Genomic DNA, 12,323 nt, shown 5'->3' with positions numbered 1-12,323 from the left:
CACTCTATTAATGTCAAATGTTGTGTTAAAGTAGAACTCGTTTCTCGATGATACCAAGATAAATTTAGTGAAGTTTCTATTGAAAGTTTGCAAAAACTGCTAACGATCAATTGCTCAATATTAAGACAAAGAGAGTATTTGCTGTTAATATTTCCTAAAACCCGCCAGATAATTATTATAATTTATATTATTATTTATATTCTCTAGTTATTTAAGCTTAAGTATAGTGAAGTTAGATACGAGTTATATCCCTTTCTTCTTTCGTGTTATCTTGTACAAGCTTTCGCAAAGCTCCATAAAGAGCAACTTCAAGAATATGCAGTTTAAAGTCTCGTGTTATCTTCTCTTGCTCGCGTGCGTCAAAGCAGATTTAACAATAAACTCCAAAACGGTATTACATTGCGTCATTATTCTTGAACGTTATGTATAGTGTATAGTAACAAGGAGAATCAAGAATGGATGGTGCAAAGTTCGATTATAAAATGCAAAAACTTACGCAGAGCTTATTCCACAAGTTCCAAAATTTTATCATCCGTTATAAGACAGAAAAATTCCATTTTACACACACACACACACACACAGCAGATTTAAATATCTGATTAGAAATAGTACAGGAAAGTCTTAACTGAATAACTTTCTTAGATTATAGAATATCTACCTTGTGTAAATTGATTGTTTCAAAGAAATAACTATTTAGGTTATCATGCGTTACATCGCGTTAATTAAACTCCTCTACCTACTTAAACGTTACCATGTCATTTACCATATCATTGTCAAACTTCACTCGCTTATTGTATTAATTCTTCAAAAGTTTTCTGACTATCAGCCACAATTAAACAAGTCCCCTCATTAAGAGCCGGGAACGAATAGCTATCTTTGTTGCGATATTGCCGACATCTATCTTACCGCAATGTCCTGTCCCCCCGCTGAAAATCAAGTTCATCAGAGGTAGACAATTAACAAGGGCGAAGCTACCGAAACGCTCAGCGGCGGGGCCTTCGTTCTCGAGGAGAACGTTCTCGAATAACGCCTACGTGGAGCTAGTAAATTACTCTTAACTTCTCGGAGGGTAAAAATTACGGAGTTGTAAGGCTAGGAACACCCGGAGAGGGCTTAAACCTCCGTCGCATCGCGAGGGGCCATAATTCTCGCGCTATCTACACAGAAATTGCTCCTTGCCTCGTCCGGGCTAGCAGCCACCCGCGGGAATCGCTCGTCATTTATTTATTTTCCCACTTCCCACCGGGACGCGCACGTCAGAAAGCGCGAAAGATATACCCGAGGACATACGTGATCGAGAGTGCATGCGCTGCCACGCGCCATCGCTCGTCCGCGCGAAATGCAGCGGAGCTACACCTAATATTCGCAGAGCGATCAATTCAGAAGACAAAGAGTGATAAAAGATGAGTCGGAAATTATGATCATACTAAGAATTGCGTCAAAAATCCAATCTTAAGATTGGGAATATTGAAAAATATAACATTGCTTTTTTTATAACACTTATACCGATAAAGAATGTAAATTATTATCATATTTTACACATATGATTCTGTATTTAATATATGTACTATTTCTGTCATATTCTTGAATATGTTTTAAATTGCGGATATTGTTTAATAATGTTACAACGATCTATGTGTCGCATAGTATAAGGTTAAAATAAAAGTTAAAATTAGAATTATTACGTAACGCGATTTTGCTATATACTATACTATTCCGTTACAAATTTGTTTTGTGTAAAAACCATCTTATTAAATAATATTTTATATATAAACATTTTCAATAACGTACAAGTTCATTATTTACAGCTTAATCTCCATAAAAGGTAGTATTATAAGGATTCTGTGTAAACGAGAACTAAACATCTTTAATAACAAAATCTATATCATGTTTCAAAGTAGTCAGCGTAGTTTCTGGCTCGCATACCTTTGGTGGATATTCGTATCTCCTTAAACTCGCATCCCTATAAGAGCAGAAGCGCGGTAGAAGCGCTTGCGAGTACGCGGTAAAATTGCGCTCTAAATGCTAATTCGTCCATTTTCTTGGCTCGTCTCATGAAATCCGTGAAGGACCTTCGCGTTTGTAGGACCACCCGCTGAAAATTCGCCCCTCGGTGTAGGGCTTCAGGTGCGAGGGAGAGATATAAGGGTCGGCTCAACCCGTGTCGCTCAGAATATCAAATTATACATGGTAACGTTGGCATGATAACTTGCCAGCGTTAAAACATAGAAACTTTACCAATTTGCCGCGACACGGATGAAATGATTTCTTTCGACGGAGAGACAGATAGCTATAAATGGACAATGAGATAAGTGCACACGAAGATATACATGGTATTAATAAAAGTTCCGTGCTCCCTCCTCCCCATCGAATACAGATACATGGTACAAATCGCTTTCAATTAAGTTAAGTGCTATTGCATTTCAATTAATCGTAAAAATTGGATGCAGCTTACCAATCCCCGACAGCTCAAAATCAGAAAGATATTTTTATTTTGTTCGAATTCATCCAGAGTTTACCGATACATTTAGCTTTCCAGTTAAATAAACAAATCACATTATCATAAGGATATTACTCGTATATTTCCCTGATACTGGCAAGAGGAAAATAACTCGTCATACACGTAACGCGTATTAAATAATAAAATATTTTATAAATGGAGTGTAAAATTCACATTGCAGCAGCACGTTGCGATTCGACGAAAACCGATAATTTAATAATTCGTATTATGAGATACAACTTTCGGCTCCAATGCATAAAAGATATTGCATTCCCGTGACGTGACGTTCCCGTATATCGCGATACTTTGTGTAACGTTATATTCAAAAACTAATGAAACCGTCGAAATCGCGGCCCAACCGACGTGATACCGATATCGTTGAGATGCGTGGATTACAGCGGAATTAAAAATCCTTTGTGAAAATCAGTGGGGCCGTTGCCTTAACGCGCCAGTAACCATCAGACGATGGTGTTCTATAAAACCAGCGCGTAACAACCGCCATTACCTCGCGCACACATCGACTGACGCGGGCGCGTCGGACAAAATTGCTGAAACGATCGTAATGGAACGCACGCGGAAAGCGCTGCACTTACCCATTGCACTGTTCGCACGGACGGGGGTGAGTCCGTTTAATTTCGATTCGGCGCGCAGGAGGGTAAACGCGCGGCACGGAGCGCTACCTCGAAAAAAAGGCTCGGACTCGAAACGTACCATCGTCAGTGAATAACACGTACGTCGGCGTGCTTTATTCGTTCGCAATAAATGCCATGGCTCTCCCACAACAACTAAACTACACGCCCGCCTGTTATTTTTCGAGCTCGCACGAGTGCAAGTTTCACTCGTGTGTATTATATTTTTCGAGATCGTTCACGGGGTCCCCGTGATCGGCTGATTGCGCGTTCGATGGAGCATGTATAAAAGATGATAGCCGCGTCAATTTACTATTTGATTTTATAGTTAGCCGGAAAGTAAAACTACGGTTTCCGTCGGACGGAAAATAAAAAGTGCGAAACGAAAACGTGTATGGGGTACATTCGATCACGCGGTTATTTAAACTTCCCACAGTTTTCATCGAAGTTACTCGATTCGCGTTTTCCACCTCATCCGATTCGCGCAACCATATTCTGAGCGCGCTGCAATTAAAAAAATATACAGTCGATGGAGGTAATTTACACGTAGTTGTAAAAGCCGGAAATATCGATTCGCAGTCCCGATCCGCGTCTCATTTATCATCGATGCCCCATTCGACGAGATCGAGAATATAAGTTGCGACGATAGGTCCGGCCTTCCGACGTTCGGTTCCGATGATATTCTAATCGGAAGCAATATTCCGCAGGCTCCCATAATTTCGCAAGATAAGCTTTCGTATCTTCGAGCGATAAGGGGCGCGAAGATTCGAGGCTTCCGATCCGAGGTGACGCTCGCGGATTTATGGTCCACGAGCCCACACATATACACAGTGGGGCGCGATGCTGTGTCGCCTCGAGAGGGTATAGATAAAGGTATAGGAAACATAAATCTTTACGATGGTAGAGGGCCAACGACGAGTGCCCCTCAAAGCGCGGCCGACCGGCTGCTGGCTCGTATGATTTATTTATTTGTCTCTCGTTAAAGTTATCCGCTCGCAAAGTTTCGCGACTCCTTTTGTCGAGAAGTCGTTCGAACAGCGAACGCTCGCCTCGGATACTTCGACGCCTCAACGGCTGAACAATGCGCGAACGTACAAAGGAGAACTTCGCGTTCGTCTAGCAGCATCGCTCTCGATGGAAATCGAGAGGCGTGAATGCGTGAACGCGTGACTCGTATCGAACAAGCGCACACAACTTGTCGTTTGGAAACTACTCTCGCCTCTTTGCGCTTGCAAATTTGTATTTTATTGTATATGTTTAATTAGTGAACGTGCGCGAGCGTGCACGAATTCCGCAAAATGGGTTCCGTGGAAATGCGTGCGGTACAAACGTGCTCAAAACGTTATCGAGATAACGTAGACCTATCAGCAACTCGCAGACCTATCTTATGCAAAATGCACAAATTTATCATATTTATATATCAGATGCAGATAATAGAAACCATAATAAAAAAATATTATTTCTAGAAGTTTTGCACCATGATGAACGATCATGGATTAAATGATCAAATTTCAAAAACTTATAATCTCTCTATCATTTAATTTTAATTAATCTAGAAATAATTAAGCTATAAATATAAATAAAATAAATAAATATAAAATTAATGTTGTATCATTTTGTTGCTAATTCAAAATTGTAGTGTCCATATCATAAAATAAAACATTAAAATAACTCATGTTTGATAAAGAATTATCTAGATAACAGTCATCTTTACATCCATTCGTAGTATCAAAAACCTTCGTCTTCTACAACTTGAATAAAAATTACGTTTTAATCGTAAACTGCATTTCTGCGACGTTCTGCTTAATATCGAGATATGCGTTTGTGTAGTTAACCATTTTAGGCTCAGCTGAGAGAACCTAGCGTAATAACAGCGGCGCGTGCCATCCTAGCACGTTTCTTTAATCCTTTCATCCGCGATATGGGTCACGCGGCATGTACTTGCGCGTGCGTGCGAGGATACGCGCGAATGCTCCGGTAAAGATGCGAGCGCGCACTGGAAGAGACGAAAGCTCCCGAGATAAAGCTCTCGTTCGCGGGATCGTTGCCGCACTCGTTGTCGTGGCACTATTCGAGCGATATAAGCTTATTTGACTTTGCGGAGGTATAATCCATTTCGCACACTGTGTTCCTTGCGCGTTGAACTGGATATATGAATACACACCGCGAGAATCCCTTCCCTTCCTTCTTCTATTCCGTTGCTCCCTACCGTATGCAATTTTTCCTAGTTTTGTTTGCACTTGAAATACTCCCGGAGTACCTTTCCGTGTAATCTCGCTCATACTTCTGTAACCGTAAGATCATGAATAACCTGACAGCGGCGGACTGCGATCTCGATGCGATTTCAAAAAGCAGCGATAACGCCCACACCGCGGGCAAGCAGACTCGCAGGTCAATTAATTCGACGTGCAAATATTTTCGGTCGCGGAGCATGATCTGCTGCGTCATAATCATATTCGATATTAATTTGCGTAATGTATCGACATCGCGTTGTTTGCGTTACACGCGATTTTTGAACGCGGTTAAACCGCGATCAATATTGTCGATATTAAAGCTGATTATTTGCGTCGATACATAATGGATATTGGTTCAGTCGAGACTTCGAATCTGATGAAAGTAAGCAGCACGACAACCGAAAATTCTTTCGCCAATCCAAAAATAATATGTTCTCAACATTTTCGCTAATAGTAGCAATAAGCAATTTATCTAGATTCGTTGTGTATTATTTCGTCCCTGCTTCGTCTATTTTATTCGCAACTCCGTTTTCGGAGTGACTGAGTTCGAGTTACGAATGCGATTGTTTCCCGTCTTTTTGTGTATTTTTATCGGTGACCTCGCAGAATACTGACCAACCTTGCAGATAGATGTCCCATGGCGCATGTAAATATTCGCTTATGCAGCCGCGTCTCTCAACGAGTCGATATTTTTCATCCTCGTTTGTCACACTGATAAGGATGAAAGTCGACGATGCTGATTACGCGGTCATCTTTCCAGGCCAGGGGGACTAGGTCGATGTCAAACCGGGTTTGCAGTTTATCTTCGTGACACTGAAGTTGTAAGCGCATTGCCATATACCAATGTCACATTATACCTATGCACCGATTCTTTCGGATAGGACATACATAATAGGATGTTCAAGAATTTACGTACGAAGTGACTGAAAATTAAAGAATTATCGAAAGAAATAAAAGGTTCGGTCATGAAAACAAATGCCGAAACCTTCTTCTCACACTTCTTTCAAAGTGGATTTACTTTAAGAAAATTGTATTTAAAAATGTTACTTTAAATCAATTACCAGTGTAAAATAATTATTTTTAGATTTAAAAAAAATATATAGAATCGTCCGATCATGTTTTGCTACGCAAATTATTCAGGGAACAATAATACGTGGTACATTCTGTATAAGTATCATGCAAACCGTCGTTGTTTCTGTAAGTTATTGCACGAGCCCAATTTCCCCAGTACAAAAACTGCACGGAAAGAATAATAAATTCTAAAAAATACCGATACAATTCGTTTCGGATGCGCACAATATGCATAGCTTAATCGAACTACGTTCAACAAAATCCACTGAGATATATGTAATGCAAGTGCATGCTGCATTGCACCTGATATATACATATATATATACATATACAATGTACATATACACATACAGGGTGTTTCAAAAAAATGTTAACACTCATATGGAAATTATTTTTTAGACAAACAGACCTGATAACACAAGATAGCATAGTAACAAATGTATAATATTTTGTCTTCAAACAGTCTCCACTTCTTCACCATCATTGTCAACACATTTTTAGAATCTTCTCCATGTGATCTCCAGAGCCCTGAGGTATATTTCTTTGAGTATTATTGCAATTATATTTACAATTTTCTGTCGGAGATCTTGCACATTGCAATGATGATGAACAAGTGGAGCCTCTTTGAAGACAAAATATATTTGTTACTATGATATTTTGTGTTATTAGTTCTGGTTCTCTAAAAAAGTTACTTCCATATAAACGTTAACATTTTTTTTTAAACATCCTGTACATATACATTTACAACCTTACATATACAAATATATATATAGTACATTTATGATTGCGCATAACACTTGTGACCCATCACCTGCAAATAGTTCTTGTTTATCACCAAATAAAAAATAAAAAAGCTTTCAAGAAAAATTAGATCAACAAATGCTTTTTTATTTGTAGATGGTTTGAAAGATGCTATTTGTCATTAATTAACCTACTAAATCTCCAAAATTACGATATCACAATAAAGAGTAATACTAAGCGATATATATTTCTTCGAGCCTACTTTGTATCCAACTATATAGATTTCTGCACGACTTTCATAAAATGCAATATCCCACTGGACTTTCATAAATTCCAATATCGTTGATGCAAAAAGTTTTCTTGGTCGATCGAAAGCTGCATCCGCGGTTTGCGATCGAAATCAATGGAAATATCGCACTGATATGCGCAACGGATGCATTCACGAGTATACCGCGGTATGCATGTGCAGATATATATGTGTATTGCGTTTAATCAAAGCTTTTTGTGTATACAAATGCGATTGAATGCGCTCAATGAACCGCTCCCCGGGCGTCGCTTAAATTGTTAAACGAATTTTGTTCGTGCATTATATTGCCGATCGACGCTACCCACGACTTATTATTTCGTTGATGCCGCAGTATACCAGCGGTGAGTTCCATTAACGCTCCCTTAAATACTTTATTGAAGTTAATGGAGGCTCGTGATTATCTCTTAACAAGTTTTATTTATATGAGGCGCCGCTCCGCGTCACGACGAGACAGTCTGGCGCGTGTGTCAAACAATTAATTCTTCGCCTACGTATCGATTATGCCCAATTATGCCGGAAAGCTGAAATTGCCTTAACGATGTTAAACTTTTGAAATGTATTAATTACCAGTGGTGGGTTTAGCGACGCACGAGATATGTATATATCGAGAGCGAGTAAATTGACGCTCGTAGCACTTCGTAAATAATCGTAAACCGACTAAGCGATTTATTGCAAACGTAGATTGAAAAATTTACAGATCAATATTGACGAATCTTTTTATTATACTTGTGTACAAAAGTAAAATTTCATATCACTATTTATAGGTCTTTATTTCCGGTATGACGAGCCGGCTGCCGTGCAATCAATTCATGCAAGAGGCGATATCCATCTCAATTTTTGTCAAACTAGTTGCTTGTCGAAATAATCCCACGCAATGCAAACAAATAATTTTGCACGATTTCTCGATCTACTTATATTTCAATTTCAGATGCAAATGTTATTCATATGTATTATAGTTTTGCACAAAACAAAAGTTTTATAATCCATAGAAAAAAATTTTATAATCCATAAAAATTGTAAAAACCGCAGAGTTTTACTACGAATATATCTATATACCTATTTAAATTACAAAAGCTATTTGTTATATTTCAAAACATTTTATGCCAGAAATATTTGTAGGTGTCGAAAAATATAAGCATATCAGATTCTACCAATTTCGATTTATCGGGGATATTACGGCACCGTTCGCTTTCGAGAAACTGCTTGATTTCGGGCGCATCGGGTCAGTTCCCGAAAAAAAAGCCTCGGCCTATATGTATGTATATCGCGCACGTAGCTGACATTACGATGTCATTCTGCGAGCTCGCTTCAACGAAATTTAATTTTCCTTTTCATGAATTGGACTGTGATTGGCTCCTCTTCCTCAATAGCTGCGCGCCGGGCAAGTTTCGTTCGCCATTTCGCTCGCTTCCGGTCATAACCCGATTCGTGACAGCCTATGCAGTCTATTGATACCCCTATTGGACTTCCAATACTCTCGACTTCTGCAATTTAATTTTTGCAAGGACCACCACGTTACGCCTGTGGAGTTGGCATCTCGTTTTTAGAATTTCGATATATAATTGATAGATTTCACCCCAAAGTTTCTTCAAAAAATAATTTAAAAAATTCTGGTAATTAAATTTAGAAACTACCGATTTGAAGGATCAAGGGATGCCAGTTTCATATTTTCGTTACGCAGAAATAGATAACTTTTTATTTTTTATTAGGATCCGTTTGAGCTGCATCTTCAGCTTCTACATCAAAATGTTAAATAAAATAGGAGCTGATGGCTAGCCATGTTCATTAAATATGTATATATCTATATAAATAACAGATATTCATCTGTTTTATTAAAAGATCGTATCACTGCATGGGCTAATAATATTTTTCTAAGTAGATCCAGTACATTATTAATTTTAAAATATATTTTGACTCACCTATCCGTTCGCGTGCAAATTGTACAAAAATAGAATTTAGTGATGCATATAAAAATAACTTTTGTAAAATAGTCAAAATATATATATATAATAGGGTAAACTCGAGTAAGATGGCTATACAGGAAAGATGGCCAACCCAATGTTCATTCGATGTTTCGTGGCGAGCTAGATTGAAAGAACATAGGTTGGCCATCTTTCCTGTATGGCCATCTTACCCGAATTTACTCTACAGAAAAAAATACAAGAATAGATAGCTAAATATAACATTCCACGGAAAAATAAATAGATAGATAAATAAAAAATATTTAAAAGAAATGACAGAAAATAAAATATTAATTACGATAAAATTTAGAAAATTACAAATTAATGTATCATAACATTTTAAACTAAACAAGTAGATGATAAGATGGCACAACGGTAATGAATAGCTTAACCTGCAAAATTCTTGTAAAGTGGTTCTGGTTAACAGTATAAAAATAATGTTAAAGTATATATAAAATAATATATTATATAGTTATAAAAAAAAATAAATGAAAAATTCATATTCTGCGCGATTGCTATTTGCGAGCATGCTATTACGTGAAATTACAGCGGAAATGTGTATCTAAATGGAGAAAAAATATGCGGCAATTGTTCTCGGAACTGCGGGCCGTCAAGGTCTGTCTACCTCAAGTGTATTGAACAAAACTTTTGTCTGCTTGGCCTCGGTCAGTGACTCCTAGTATCTCGTAATACCTAATGTTCACGACCTTACCTAGGTCGTGTTCGTGAGCGGGCAATGCCACGCTGTCAAAAATCTTCTAATCACAACCTCGGAACTGACTGCACGCACGCAACACATGGAGGAAGTAATTTCGAACAAGCGAACTAAGAGAAAATTAAGCCGCGAGTCTTTCCAACCAACTTTTAATCATCTTAAACAATCTCCACATCACATAAATCGTTTTAATATTTTGTTTATTTTTAAACACTGGGATAATTTAGTATATTAAATTCTAATCATATCTCTTCTCTGGACGGTATAATATTAATCGCTCTGTATTTGTATCTATAGATAAACCAAATTTAAATGTATTAAGAAAAAAGATATATATAATTTACGCGCATGACACTTCATCATAACTCGACATTATAATAACAAATATATTATCTTAGCAAAAAATTTCTCAGGTGTTGGAGTAGATATTGTTCAGTCTCCGTTTAACGGAAATATCATACGAAGATATCTTTGACGTGATTTCAACCGTTCAAAGATGAAATTAAACTTCCGTGTCTGCCGTATTATCTCATCTACGAGTCTCGGGACGAACTTGATCGGTTACCAAGCTACAGAAAATAGTTCGCGTTACCTGCTGAGTGCAGGTAACTCGAACGACTCCAACCGCGTAGGTGAACCCCAACGAGGGAAAGGAAAACGAAGGAGGTGAAATGACGTTAAGGTGCACGGTACTAGATGCGAGAGCAATAGTATCGCAGGACATATAGTGGGTCAAGTTCAACGGAAGTGGATGGAGTAATAGCGGAGTTACTCTCGCTTTCATATCCCCGTAGCGCGTACCTGTGATCGCACATGCACCTGCATGAACACTTGCGACGTATACATGCCCGACTTCCACATGGACACGGAACACGTCTCTTGGCACGTGCTTTCACCGATTCACGCAAAGTTGGGAAAGCAATTTAGCGCAGTTGCACATATGAACGATAGCTACCCAGAAAATCAATTGTCTCATTAAAATTATTATCAAACCCTTAACATTATCATCATGAAATATTCATACTTCGTTCATGGATGTTGAATCAATAGAAAAAAAAATTATTATCAAACCCTTAAACGTCTACTATTATGTGAAAATCTTCTAAGATTTTATCTCTCAATAATGTAAAGAATATTCGATGCTTTCGTTTTTCTTTTTATATTTTTCATCGTTCGTTTGAAGTCTTTGTTCCATCGTTATCCTTACACGTGACACATGACCCTTCTTGCTCTCGTCATGGAGAAAAAGCCAAAGGATATTGTAGCCCAGAGATATCACAAGTATCACAACAAGGAAAAACAAAAGATACATATCGATGCCACTGCCAGCTATTCAAGTACGTGTTCTACATTTTCCATTGATGTCTGCGGGCAATCTCTTTTTTTTTTCATTAACATTCATTGAGTATCGTCACGATACGGCGAGATAAATATCAGAAATAGTTCCTTCTAGAATCGGTCGACACAAAATCACAAACTCTATCTTCGTCTTTGGAAATTCAGTAACTAGATGAATATCTCCGAAGCTATAAGTCGAAGTTTTGTTAGCGCTGAGATGAGCGCACGAGATAAATTTTAAGATGAATTGTGCTCCCTCTGTATGTATCGGCTATTTCTTTCAATTCTTTTGAAGGATATGGCATTCTATCACCCAAAATTCTAGACTTCTAAATTCGCATAAGTGAAATGTTAACAAGGGAATGTCTCCCTAAAAATAGATGAAACAAATCCCTTGTAATCACGTGCCACATTTTGCCACACTATTTTTTATTCGAATTCATAAAAGTATCATCAAATTACTCGCAGGGTGTATTCAAAGGAATTATTATAATTACGCAATCTACATATTGTTATACATATATATTATGTAACAATTGGTTCATGAATACTGGGAGTCAATCAACAAGAAGCAATTACAACTACGCTTGCAAAAAAATAACTAACTAAAATAATCTTTTATTTGCTATTGATATTGATTTCTGGAGTATCCTTTTAGCATGACATCTACACTGTAAGACTTGAAAATCACAGTTACACCTTACCGCGAAGTTAGAAATAGGAATAGGCTCGGAACCCCACCAATCTCGTAATTACGCTATTCTACCTATAACGTTGCTGCGCGACCTGTTACGAAACTCTCGTAAACGACAGCTCCCGTTTCCTGA

The sequence above is a fragment of the Temnothorax longispinosus genome, chromosome 2 (genome assembly GCF_030848805.1).
Source record: "Temnothorax longispinosus isolate EJ_2023e chromosome 2, Tlon_JGU_v1, whole genome shotgun sequence".
NCBI classification, from domain to species: domain Eukaryota; kingdom Metazoa; phylum Arthropoda; class Insecta; order Hymenoptera; family Formicidae; genus Temnothorax; species Temnothorax longispinosus.
This window is presented reverse-complemented; position numbering follows the sequence as displayed.